This window comes from Anopheles maculipalpis, chromosome 2RL (assembly GCF_943734695.1).
Source record: "Anopheles maculipalpis chromosome 2RL, idAnoMacuDA_375_x, whole genome shotgun sequence".
NCBI classification, from domain to species: Eukaryota; Metazoa; Arthropoda; class Insecta; order Diptera; family Culicidae; genus Anopheles; species Anopheles maculipalpis.
Genome location: NC_064871.1, coordinates 63932803 through 63944968, shown reverse-complemented (window position 1 = coordinate 63944968; position 12166 = coordinate 63932803). Strand labels below are relative to the sequence as shown.

The window sequence follows — 12166 nt, the reverse complement described above, 5'->3', positions numbered from 1 at the left end:
GGCGCGATTATTGCAAATCATAGCTGCTGGAGCTCTTTTCTTAACATATTATTAATTGCAAAATTACCTTTTAGTATAATTTACTTTCTACAGGGTGTTCAATATATTCGAATACACTTTAAAAACGAGCTCAAACAATGTAAACATAAGATATAATTTTTTGAGTATTTGTTTCTTGAAGCCATATTTATTTACTATCTTTTTGGCATATTATGAGGAAGCACCCTCCCTTTGTACTTTATCAGGAGCTTGAGACGTTTCTCAAACGAATCGCACGCGGCACGCATCTGTTCCATCGGCATTTCGTCCCAGGTCTTGGAAATAACGTTCTTGAATTGGTCGACTGTGTTCACTTTATACTCGCTTTGCTTGGCCAGCGTGTATGACCATACATAGTAGTCAAGGGGATTGAAATACGGAGAACTGGGTGGTCATGACATCTTATCTAGAAACCCCGTCAAATTCTTCTGACACCACGTTTGGACGATAATCGCCGTGTGGGCCGGAGCGCAGTCTTTTTGGAAAATGTAAGGATCGTTCCCGTAGAGATTCTGAAGTGCCGGAGCCACAACCTTCTCCAGAACGTCGGTTTTGTAGTCCGCGGTGTTTGTTTGGACGTTTTTGTCAATAAAAACTAGTGGGAGCTTCCTACGCCTGGGCATTCTGGAACCGTAGGATGTTTATTTGGGACGGGGGGATGCTGGCCAACGTTGGCGTCCACAGTCGATCATTTTGAACATTGTGCAACTATTCCAAAACGAAGAATTTCTCATAGAAAAACACGAACTCCTGACTTGCGTACTCCTGTGCTTCTTTGGAGTTTCCGTTACTCCATGTACTTTACGTTTCTTGTAAGCCATGTATCCTAGGTCCTTCGACATAATAGTGTGAATCGTCCCGAATGACACATTCAGGTCAGCAGCAATCTTCCGGATCGAGCGGGTCATTTTTTGACGGATCCGCTCACTCACCACTTTGATGACTGCTGGCGTCCTCGCCGAACGCCGCCGCCCGGATCTTGTATGGTTCTTGATCGAGCCCATCTCCCGGTACCGACGGATGGTAGTATAAATAAAATTCCGCTTCACCCCGTTAGATTTTAACCGCTGGAATATGTCGCCTGGCTGCTTACGTCCCACAAACAATTTTACTAAAAGGATCAGGGTACTCTTTCATCGTGCACACTAAGTGACATTTAGTCGACACCACATGCAACGGTTAGCCTATAGATGATATTAAAGCTGACAAAAATGTTAATACACAGAATACACAGAGTGCATAACTACAAATCGATGGGATGTTGTTGAACTTATTGAACACCCTGTACAGTGTCTCGAAGATATTTTGTTTGTATCGGGAAAACCTGTGTTATATGTACTACAGTTGCACAAGATGCGGCATTTGCGTGGTCCATCGCTGACAACATTAAGGAGATGTACGTCTTATTTATTGAGGATGTCACATTGACTCGAGAGCTACGACCAGTCCTAGCAGTCGGCTTCTTATTGATACGACACAATCAAGTGGTTCATTGTAGAAGAGCGGCCACCGGGGACACCGTCGTCCGTTAGGCCTCGTCATTCAAGAGACCTCATCACTTAAGAGGGGATGGCCCAGCGCATCAGGAGTCCTCGTCATATAAAGAATTTTTCCGGGCATGGAGCATTGGTCTATCAAGTAATTTCGTCTAAAAAACCTCGTCATTGAAGTGACGGTGTCGTCCAAGGATGTTCACCGTCCAAGATATTTCCACTTCGTCTGTCAAAAGATCTTATCATTAAAACGACCTCATCGGGATATTGTCGTTTGAGAGATCTTTTTGTCTAAAGGAAAAAGGAGAAAAGTTCACGAAATTCGCTTTCTCCAACACTAACCTCCATACGCTAATGAACGTTTCTCAATTGCAGAAAACTCTGTACGATATTATACATACTAAACCGAACCATTACCCGGTTTCAGCTGCACATGATGTTTTCGAAAGCTACAACAATACATTTGCCCTTCAGTTTACACAAACACAGCACAAGTAAACAAGTCGGCTGTAGTATCTCACAGCCCACATTACCATTCGCACTGTTCTTTAGCAGACACTCAACGCAGCAGGTGTTTCAATCACTTTACATTACGACCAAACCTCCCAACAATATCGTCAACAGAGGAACATCTCAATATGGCAGGATGCTGTGTCTGAGTGTGCGAGTGAATTTCTTCTTCCGGTCGATTCACGACGATGGTACCATTTCTCTTCCTTTTTTATTACGTCTCCGTCTCCACCGTACCGCACTGCTGGATACCGTGGCACGCGCTCAGTCGTGCTAAATAAACATGAATGTGTCACCTTTATTGATATTGATGGGCAAACTGTAATGTCTGCGGTGGCGGTTGCACGAAGCCCTCCACAAGCGACAAGAAAACGTAGCGAGATCGGAAGCTTTTGGAAGCTTTTTACGTTAAACAAATCACATCGGCATTACGGAGAAAGTGCCGTTACCATTCGCGCTCCGTCCAGCGAGCGAGATATTCAATTTCGCATTCACACAATTGTACGTATATCAAGGTGACAGATTGCACGTCTGGCTAGCATCAAGATTTGCCGAATTTGGGTGCAAATATAAATGAACTAGCGGGATAGTAGTGTGTGTGTGTGTCTCTCTGTGGGTGAGATATTTATTTTGCCGAAATTAATATTTATATTCCGGTGAAATGAAGAGGACTATCTAAAATAATACACACACATCACATCACACAATTGGTTTCTTCTTCTTGGATTAAGGATCATTTAACGGAAAACGAGGCTTATTAATACCACGTAGTTGAATAGTCAGGCCTCACTCAGGGGGAACCGATCCGATGCATCATTAATATTAACTACACGAAAATTACAAGCTTAGCTAATCTACGGACTATCCATATCTTCGATTAACTTTAAGAAACTAATGTTTGTTTCCCTTCCAATTCCTGTTAAAATATTTAGTTTCATTCGTCTTTTCGTTTCTATTTTCATAAAAAATCGATTATTCGCCTGTATTTCTCGAAACGAATTCTCAGATTACACCATCAATCAATCAGCGGCAAATATGATCGAACATTCATTCCCAAACGAAGCCAACAGGCCCATACATCTTTTAGTCCTTTTTTTTTGTTTTGTTTATATTCCTAGCGATCGGCCAGCAAAAGCATTTTTAATTTCGCAACGCTTGTGCATACGCCATGGGAAGCCGTGTTCGTGAATTGATAATTTGGCGAAATATTTTGATTCATGATTTTTCGTTTAAATCTTTCGGTTAGCTATAGACTGTATGTTGACTGCTGCTGTTGTTGAATCGGATTTTCCAATTACGCATTAAATATGCCGCACTTGCGTACCTTAATGGGTCAGGTTGTGCATTCTGTTGTGTTGCGTTTTTTTTAAACTCGTGTGCATTTTTTTGGGGTATAAAAGATAGGGAGTGGTGAACGATAAATAAAAATTGATTATATTGTAGAGAGCTTTCATGCACTATATAGACTATTGTTTTTGTCGAAATTGATTGGTACTCACTGTCTGTGATTGAATGGAGCACAGGCGCACAGCAAACAAAAAGAAAGCTTTTTAAAGGGGCATTTTAAATTGAAACTATCAATCACAACGTGCGTTAAAAAGTCCCTTCATTTTTTTAACAGCCTGGCCCCGTTCGGTACACAAAATTGTTACGTTTTTATTTAATTATTGCCCCAATAGAGGTCGGTATTATTTGTTGTGATGTTATTATAAATGGCTGAACACATTTGTTTTAGATATTTTGAGATATTTTTTTTTATCGAAAATATTAAATAACAGTGGAGGAAAGTTTATTACGCAAAATTAGCTTAAATACCCATTTTTATGTTAGTAGTAAAGTAGTAAAATAAAAGTGGAAATAGAGTATTATAACCCTTCAAAACTATTTGTTGCCTGCCAGATGAATGTTTCAACTGAAAGAGATGCTATCGAATTAGAAATCTAGAAACTGCATCTAACCAAAACCTAAAGCATCTAACCTATTTTTTCTCCAATTCTTGAAAATATCCTTAACCAATGCTTCGATCACAAACATGTATGCAGCTTACATACCAACACCGAAATGCAATTGCAGTAAAGCAAAAGAATAGTAGAAAGTTTTTCAATGTATGAAAAAAAAGTGCGTCAAGAATATTGATGTTGACAAGGCGCCAAACGCATTTGTCGTAATTAAAGATAAAATTTTAAAAGCATTCATCCGTAAAAGGTTTGGCGAAGAACAGTTGCCAAAAAAGTTGCCATTTGAAATATGACCCGGTAGGGAGAAAGAAACATACACACACACACACGACACAGCCATAGAAATAGCCACAGCCATCGGGATGTTAGACAGTGTCCAAGTCTTCTCGTAATAGCCAAGGAAAGTACCAAAAAGTCACTCATGTGTGAACCGATATCCTCAGGCCGGAACTGTAAATGTCGCCAACGGTCGTATGGCATTTTATGCTTTTTGTTAGTTTTATGATCAAAATTACGCGCGCACTTGGGAGTTTTTGTTTCATGCTAATAGTCTGTCGAACATTTTAAAACAAACGTGCTCGTTCGAGCCTGCCTATTGTATGCTCTCGTGAAAATGAAGAGACCATAATTTATCTACGTTTTATACAAAATACTGGGGTAAATTTAAAATACAAAATAGAACTATTTTTAAAGCAGCTCAAAATAGCTACTTCTTGGTATGGATGCCAATAAATGAAACCATAATATAATGTGATCACCAGAAATGGCTTATCGATCGTTGGTTTTGAATTATTTCCTCGTACAAAATAATCATTTTCAATATCCGTTTCCTCCCCGTAGCGAAGCGATGTTTCTTTGAATAGTATATTAACTGCTACAACTATGTGTATCAGAAAACCCTTACCACGACTGAGCGGAGTAGTGAAGAAGGAACAGGGCGCGAACAATTCAATTAGCTCCACTCCGACCTTGATTTCCTCGGGGTGTTTGATCGTAAGACAAGTACGTGCTTTGTTCGTAACAGCGTTTCGATTATGATTCTATGACTTGGTAGATATTGGCTAGCTGCAGGATACTACAGGTGTTCGTGGAGAATGTAGCATTTGGGAATCGAGGTGAATGTCGTTGCATCCTGTGAGACACTGAGCCAGTATATGCTGGGATGGCTTAACAAGGATATTGGTTAATCTTTTTGACTTTGTCACGTGTTCCAAAACATAACTTATCAATAAAGATCCATTTTTGGATCGTCTTTGCCAAATTTCAATAGTCTTATAAATTTTCATCAACTTAAAGCGTTAAAAACATAATTTTTCATAGTTTTAAGTAACAGTAATGTGTGCAGCATAATAAAAAATATTTAAAAGAACAAACAAACAGTGAATGAAAGTTATTAAAAACTTTTCGTATTGACTTTGATGGCAATCATCCTTGTACAACTTTAATTGCACAAGTATTTTTGTCAAGTGAAAAACAAAAGCGAAGCCTTTAAATATTGCCGTGTAAAAGGAAAAATGAGCATGACAGCGATAAAGTACTTCACCTGATTTCCTGGTCACCTTTTTTCCACCCAATCTGCGCCGGAAGTTCCGGTTGGAAGGGTCAAAAGCATTTCTAAAAAAGGGCGGAAAAATGTATAAAAAGGACGGACATTGTTTTTTGCCTGCGTGTCTGTCTGTGTGTGTTTGTGTGCAAAGATCAAGAAAGCGACGGCCAAACATTTTACCCTGCTCGTTAGCCCGGTCATTACTTTCGCGAGATTCACCCGGCACTTGGGTGAAGATCTTTGGGTGTTGAACATGTTGTTGATTACAAGCTGGGGAAACTTTTTGTGTTTGATTTTTATTTTTAACACATCCAGACCCAGGAATTGACGCTCTGCGGTGAAATGGGATGTAAAGCAAAGATACAAATTGCATAAGAAAAAAAAAAACAAGATTTTGAGATGGTTTCGCCATCAGCCTTCTTATGATTTGTTATTATTTTAAGTTGTACAAACATTTTAAATACGCTAGCCGTCTATGCATTTTGATTATTTTTCGTGCCTTCAAGTTCAGTAAGTAAAGCATGGCCAGATATTGTTGGAAAACGTTCAGCAAGAGTTGAAAATTTAGTAGAAAAAAAAGGTTACAGTGACGATCTGTTTTCATTATCATTCAATCATAAGCCTAAACTTTATTGATTTACTTACTCAAGCTGCTTAACAATTAGTAATAATTCATTGTTCAATTTGTAATGTATAGATTGTGTCGTAAGGAAATCATAAACTATATCTATTGAATCATTTGTATTTGTTTTTAAAAATTATTAAAAAAAAAAATTATTATAATGTACGTGGGGTACAAATTCAAAGCAAACAGCAATATTATAGGAAAAAGTCGATGGGCCTGGGTTTTATAGCTTTGCAGATGTGTGTAACGGTTTGTGTCTCTGCTAAACAAAAACGGAACAGTGAGCCAATTTTGGGCAAAAGGCGGCAAAAATTATAATAAGCAGTGCCACTTGATTATTTATCAAATGATTGTTTACAAACTTACAATCATTTTAAGAAACACTGCATTGTTTCTTTACAATACTTTATTTCTTGTATACTTAATTCCACAGATATTTAAACCCTGTTTTATCAACAAGAGCATAAACGTTTGTTATTTTCTATTGACAGTCCTCAACTTAACTATATGAATTAATTTTTGAGAATAAACAGATAGTACCAGAGACAAAAGGTGACATGCTGTTATACTTTATAAAAAATAAATCAACAGTAAATGATGACAATATGGCATGATGAGCTGTCATACTCAAATACTTAATACTTTCATGCGCAAAAAATAATATACAGTAAAAGAGATAGTTAAAATTAATGTCCTAGTTAATTGTAGAGAATGATAAAATATATTTTGAACGTTTTTGAATATTTTTTCTCACCTTTAACCTTTAACTTTTGCTCATTTAAAGTTCCTTCATGAAACATAACTATACGAACACCTATGACAAATGTTTTTCTCGGCGAATTTGAAGGCTGCGGACCACGCAAAATTTCAAATTGTTAAAATCGATGCGAAACTATCTAAAAATCTCAAAATTATGGTTTCAACTTTTTTTCTGTAATAGTTTTAAAAATCATTAAAAAATCTAAAGGGCCACGAGAAATTTCAATGTCAATATGTCAGGATCTTATAAGTATTTGAGAAATTTTATCACTTTGAAATCGTCTTTGGAGAACCTGGCACAAGGCAACGGAGGTCGTATAAGGTATTGACTATCTATGACATTGTTTAATTTTTTTTTCTATCTTTGCTTTACTATTATTAAAGGTCAATTATTTTTGAATATAGTGGTAATTATCAACGAGATACTTAGCGATTGTCGTGACTTTTACCCGTGACCTTTTTTTTTACTTTTTTGCGTGCCATTCCAAACCCACAAGAACCAGCTGAAAGGAAGAAAGTTTTTATTAATTTATTTTTCTTCGCAATACTAATTATCGACCGCTGTCTTACACGTTGGTTCAAAAACTGTGTATCCTTTCGATTCTCTTTCAGTTCGTCGCTCAATCTTCAAACTCCCAGAACTCAGGATCTCAGGATTATCTCTTGTGCAGTTCCTCTCTTGTGTTGATAGCTAATCCTTTCGCACATGAACGTTCATGATGCTCTTTTTTTTACTCTCCAAGTTTCTTTAATTTACAATTTGCTCTCTAATCTTTTCTATTCTCTACAGCTATGTTAATAATTAAGATCTTCTTCTTCTTGGCCTAACGACCTATACGGTCTAGCCAATGGCTTGACGGCAATGGCTTACTAGACATTGCCGATAAAACTTAGTTACTGAAAGGTAATCATTGTGGAGGAACGGAATCCCTGAATTCGAACCGTGCTCGTCCGTTTGAAGACCAGCACCGCTGTCGCCTACACCACTGGGTCGCCATAATTATCTTACGAGCTTTTTTTTTGCAAACATCTAGTATTGCACGTGATGCGCATACAAAACCATTATAGGAGGTGCTAAAAAAGTTTTTTTCGCATTCGCTTCCTCAGAGGACTTACTTCATTTTTTTATAAAACCAATAGTTGGATACAAAAAGTGTAAACATCTTGTGGTTACAATAACCTTGGGTTGTGAGCATCTTGGGTTTTTGACACATACGATGACCGAAGAAGAGACAGTGTGCGAGCTGTCAAAAGAGGAGAGAATAAAATAAAACCTGTGGAAAAGAACATCTTTAAACCTCCTTGCGAAAACTTGACCGAAAATCCTTGTGTTTACATAAGAAACATTAAAATACTATTTATTTTATTGGTATCAAAAGTCTACCACTTTGCCGACTGGGTCGCTCAAGCCAGCAGCGATTCCGGCGAAATCTGTCAAACAACTGCATACCACTTTGCTGTATGGGAATTTTCGCCCGCTATGCTTCAAACCGCAGCACAGTGGGATCACGAACCAATAACGGTCAACATTTGTACACGGATTAGCGAACCAGCTTTACTGTGCATTTTCTATTTACTTTCAGCAAGCATCGCGCGTTTTTCGGTGTTGCTTCCACGTTCCACGACGCAAAGTGTTGAACCGAAAGGTGCAAAGAGTGAGAGGACCGCGTTCCGTTCACACCGTAGCTAGGTAGAATGGTTCTTACTGTTTGGTTCTGATGAAAGTAACGGCATTTTCGCTGCACCTTGAATTGCACTGACACAATGCACAGGTGTCACACACATGCATGCATATCCCTCGTTGAAGTAGACGACGAGTAAAGTGCATCATTCTATGGAGTGTGAGTGGTGGAAAATGGAAAAAAAGTACAGAAAAGAAGGCTAGCGTGCATGGAAGAAGTGTGGTTGCGCTGTTGCAGTTTGTGTTTTTCAGAGAGCCATGAGAGGTGTAGTGCAATTTTGCGTGTGGCTCATGTGACTTCTTCCAACGTTCGATCTAATTGTTTTTAATAGTGGTGCGGTTCGGTTTGCTACCAAATGGATGACCATCATCGGGGTTGAGCAAGTCTAGTCAAGTGGTCAAAGTTGGCTAGGTGTTTACCTCGGCATTTCTATTTCCCAGTGAAGTGGAGATGATCGTAGTTGGCGAAGCCGCGGAAGCGGAAGCACCAACGCTACCTACTGAGATGTGTCGTTTTTTTTTTATTTTCATTTCAGCATAGCTAAAAATGTTGTTTGTCGTGTAAGCCTGTCCATTTTAGGCAAGTCGTTTGTGTATGCGTTCATCTGTGAATTGGTTTGCGCGGTAGTAGCAACGTGCTAGGTGGGTCGTTTTAGAGCAGTGGAAAATTTGAAAGTGTATTAGTGTGTCCCGTAAGCAAGTAGTGTGTTTAATAATTTATAAGTGATTTAAAAAGTCGTCCTGGTAGCAGAAGCAAGTGCATTTGCGTCAGTTCCGGGAACCAAAGTGTAGAGAAAGTGAGCGACTTGTATATAGTGTCCAACAGCAGCAGCAATTCCCGCAAGCAGAGTGGGGTCGTTTTTGCGCTGTGGATTAATCTTGAGGATATTTCCCTGCAGCAGCAATTTAAAGCTCATCGTAAGCCGTCGAAAGGCAAAAGTCATCACCGTGCGAGAAACACAGCATTCGCAAACACAAACACAAAGCGTCGCCATCATCGTCGTTGCCGTAGAATAATAGGTGGACGTGTGGGTTGAGTGCAGCAAAAGCAGGCCAGCAACAAAGCCTCACGATCATCACACATCCCAGCGCAGCAGAAGAGGGTGAACCCAAGCTCACCTTTGAAATTCCTGCTCATCGCGTGTTCATCACCGTCCCATCACCTGAACAGCAGAAGAACCCTCTCCTGCACACAACCTGCTTCGCCTGGAATTTGCCCGCAGCGGTACCTTCGACGCATATCTTCGGTTGTCTTCATTCAAGGTAGGCTTCTCTGGCTGGCCGCACGCGGGCTTGTGGCGAAACAAGTTTTTTTTTTCTTCTTCTGGCCCGTTTTCATCCTCCCCACTCCCGGGCTGTTCTCGAATGCTCATCCAAAACACGGCCGGTTTGTTCGCACTCGTCCATCCTACGGCGTTTCGAAGCATGTGCTCTTTCGTTCGCTCACGTTCACGTTTTCTCCCGACCGGATGGTTCCAGTCGCCGTTCATTCCACTTTTATGGCCGACCGAACAGCAGCCCCGCGGAGCTCTTGCATTTACCTTATATTTTCGTACCACCGTGTCTTGGCTTTGCTCGATGGACGGCGTCTTCGGTCCCTTCTCACTAGTCGTACGTCCCGGCCCCGTCACTTCGAGGCGGGGGAAACCCCAAAAGCACACACACCATTGTGTACGCCACTGCTGCGATCGCCATGGTGAACCGGTTTTCGGAATCCACCAGCGAACGGGGTGTGTGAGAGCGCAGAGTGGTCGGAGGCTGTGAAGGGTTTTTTTTTTGGATTTAGCTCACTCTGATGTGAACCTGGTGTAAAATGAACCTAATCGTTTCGTCATGTAACCTGAGGGATGGACGATATGCTGCTGTGGCTGGTAAGATCGGGCTTTCTTGGCCTTTTTTTTCGCCCTATAAGCTTGGTAAGATCATACGATCGCATTTTCAGGGCAGACCACCGGTTTGCGTTTTAACAGTAAATGTCAGAAGGGGGGTGTCGCGATTTGGCATGCAAATAGTACACACGCATTCCCTTGTTCCTATTGATCACTGACTGCATTGCAGAAACGATTTAGAAAAGTGCTGTCGGTGGACGGTGATGAGTTTTCAGTTGATGATCGGTGCGTTCGATTGTGTAATAGAGTAGCGGTGAATTAATGCCAAAGTCACACACTTCTGCCTTTCCAAGATAGAATACGGTAAAACTTTCGTTACGAGATCATTCCGTTTCCAGTAGTTTCGTGTTGATCGGAAGATCTTTACCGTACAATTTAGACGACCATACAAATTTCATTTTAAGATTATGTTAGCAGTCTTAAGAAGAAAGCGTTGAAAGAGACGAAAGCGGTGCAGGCCTTCACACAGCAGGACTGGTGTTCAAATCCCATGGACCCCAAGGGAAGGGTTGACAATCCAACTACGTAGTATCAGCAAGTCTAGTAGCTTACTATTCGATGGCTGGTGTGTTCTTGTAGGTCGGTAGAAGAAGGAAGACAAAAACGTTTTGGGAAAAATATATCCAAATATGCAGAGTCTCATAGATTTCTACAACATATTTAATAAATTGTCTCGAAAGGGAAGGGCATCGAAATGAATCAAAACCTTCAAAGGCTGGAACGATATTTTAAAACATCCAAGAAAAGTGTTGGAAATAATACGATCATATTTTGAATTATTCAGATTGCAAAACATCAATGCCGTAGAATTTCGGCACTGAGACGCAAGAAAAGTCCTTAAACAGGAAGAATACAATATTTTTTTAGATATAGATGGATATAGATGTTACAGAAGTCACCAAGAATTTCCGCGGGCATCAATGCTTCAGTGACGAATTCAATATCCAATAGGTCCTTTGGATTAACTGCATTTTGCTCTAAATGAATTGTAAACCTGCTTGTTCAACTCCATTCTTTGAGATGTTCTATGCAAATGTTACTTGGCAAGGCGAAAAATTATTGCAAAGACTTAATAATATGAGATTTATAGCTGAAAGATTACCTGACTTGGTTATTAGACCTCCAATGAAGAGAAAATAACAATATTGCTGTTTGAGATATAATTGAGCAGCACAAATTGCTCTGTATCGGGTTCTGGTGGGGTCAGACCTTCTGCGACTGTATAAGACAACGATTCTATCCGTCTTGGAATACCGATGCATCTGCTTCCAATTGGGCAGCCAAGACGCACATACTAAAACTGAAACAAATTCAATATCGTTGTCTTAGGATTGCGCTGGGCAGTATGAAATCTACTCATACAATGTTCCTAGAAGAGATGTCCGGAGTGATGCCGCTAGCAGTACGTTTATTGCAGCTATCGCTTCGCCTTCTACTGAGATCCACAGTATCCAACCCACTAGTGATTGAAAACTTCAAATCGCTACTAGAGACAGGCTCTTAGCATGCAATGAAATTTGCCAAATAAGGTACCTCCGATAGCAGCATTTTTGAGAAGTCGATTCCCCCTCACGAGTTTCTTCGCACCACAAAACAGCTGTGCATGCCCCGCTAGCAGAGCATGTGGGATTAGGACAAACTCCGGAGGTTCCTGCACTCCATTCCT

At 40.2% G+C, this 12166-nt stretch overlaps 3 protein-coding genes across 11 annotated transcripts in view; 1 reads left to right on the top strand and 2 right to left on the bottom strand.

Moving 5' to 3' along the window:
• LOC126556283 (histone H1-like) overlaps positions 1-12166 on the bottom strand; it is a 591209-nt gene that overhangs the window by 120358 nt on the left and 458685 nt on the right. The gene's annotated exons all lie outside the window — the stretch shown is intronic.
• The window catches only part of LOC126556243 (39S ribosomal protein L2, mitochondrial), a 471612-nt gene that overhangs the window by 25490 nt on the left and 433956 nt on the right, over positions 1-12166 (bottom strand). The window lies entirely within an intron of this gene.
• The window catches only part of LOC126556056 (rab11 family-interacting protein 4B), a 314228-nt gene that overhangs the window by 255456 nt on the left and 46606 nt on the right, over positions 1-12166 (top strand). For 8 of the 9 annotated variants that reach the window (XM_050211242.1, XM_050211240.1, XM_050211241.1 and 5 more), the window contains exon 1: positions 9516-9874. The gene's annotated coding sequence lies outside the window, so the exon portion shown is untranslated. Of the gene's footprint in view, positions 1-9515; positions 9875-12166 lie in introns of those variants that run through there. The other variant, XM_050211234.1, reaches the window with a different exon arrangement.